This window comes from Larimichthys crocea, unplaced genomic scaffold, assembly GCF_000972845.2.
Source record: "Larimichthys crocea isolate SSNF unplaced genomic scaffold, L_crocea_2.0 scaffold63126, whole genome shotgun sequence".
Taxonomy (NCBI): domain Eukaryota; kingdom Metazoa; phylum Chordata; class Actinopteri; family Sciaenidae; genus Larimichthys; species Larimichthys crocea.
Genome location: NW_020858309.1, coordinates 1 through 1,252, shown reverse-complemented (window position 1 = coordinate 1,252; position 1,252 = coordinate 1). Strand labels below are relative to the sequence as shown.

The 1,252-nt window shown below is 43.4% G+C and overlaps 2 non-coding genes across 2 annotated transcripts; both read right to left on the bottom strand.

Annotated features, from left to right (window-relative positions):
• Positions 1-84: 84 nt before the first annotated feature.
• Positions 85-157, bottom strand: trnam-cau (transfer RNA methionine (anticodon CAU)). Its single transcript has one exon. It is a non-coding gene; the product is annotated as a tRNA-Met (tRNA).
• A 425-nt stretch (positions 158-582) lies between these two features.
• Positions 583-655, bottom strand: trnam-cau (transfer RNA methionine (anticodon CAU)). The gene has a single exon. It is a non-coding gene; the product is annotated as a tRNA-Met (tRNA).
• Between the last annotated feature and the right edge of the window lie 597 nt (positions 656-1,252).

The window sequence follows — 1,252 nt, the reverse complement described above, 5'->3', positions numbered from 1 at the left end:
TTCATGCAAATCGAGCCTATGGTGAATGTTAAGGACCATGCGTTTGGCCCATTGTGTTGTGGTGGCGTCTGACTTTAAAACACCTGCCCCGTGTGAGGCTCGAACTCACTACCTTCAGATTATGAGACTGACGCGCTGCCTACTGCGCCAACGAGGCCTGGAAGTAACAACATTGTGGCCGAGATGAGTTGTCACAGGTGCAACCATGGAGTAACTTGTCTTACAATCACCTATCTGGTGTGCCTAGGGGCAGTTGTAGGGCTATCATAGATCCACAACCAATTATGAACAAGACGGAATGAATGATGGTGTATTGGTCATGTTTCAAACTAGTTACATAGAAAGACAACTTTGACACTATAGAGTTAGTAAAGCTTTGACAGTATAGAGTTTATGTCTCCACTATTCCATATTGATGTGAGGCGATACATTGTTATAGGAAACTGTCTGATGTCAGGCTTCAGTTTGATTATTGGCATCACGTGTATGTTTTTGATTTTCATGCAAACCTAGCCATGGTGAACATTTATGGACCATGTGTCTGGCCCATTGTGTTGGGGTGGCGTCTGACTTCAAAACACCTGCCCCGTGTGAGGCTCGAACTCACGACCTTCAGATTATGAGACTGACGCGCTGCCTACTGCGCCAACGAGGCCTGGAAGCGCCTAAATTGTGGTCGCTGCGAGTTGTCACAGGTGCAACCATGGAATAACTTGTCTTACAGTCGCCTATCTGGTGTGGCGAGGAGCAATTGTAGGGCTATCATAGATGTACAACCAATTATAAACAAGACTGAATGAATGATGGTGTATTGGTCATGTTTCAAACTAGTTACATAGAAAGAAAACTTTACCCTTCTTACACCATAGAGTTAGCAAAGTTTTGACAGCATACAGTTTGGGTCCCCACTATTCCATATTGATGTGAGGTGATTCACTGTCACAGGAAACTGCCCAATGTCAGGCTTCTGTTAGATCATCGGCATCACGTGTATGTTTTTGATTTTTATGCAAACCTAGCCATGGTGAACAGGTGCAACCATGGAATAACTTGTCTTACAGTTGCCTATCTGGTGTGCCGAGGAGCAATTGTAGGGCTATCATAGATGCACAACCAATTATGAACAAGACTGAATGAATGATGGTGTATTGGTCATGTTTCAAACTATGTACGTAGAAAGAAAACTTTTAGCTTCTTATACCATAGAGTTAGTAAAGCTTTGACAGTATACAGTTTGTGTCTCCACTATTCC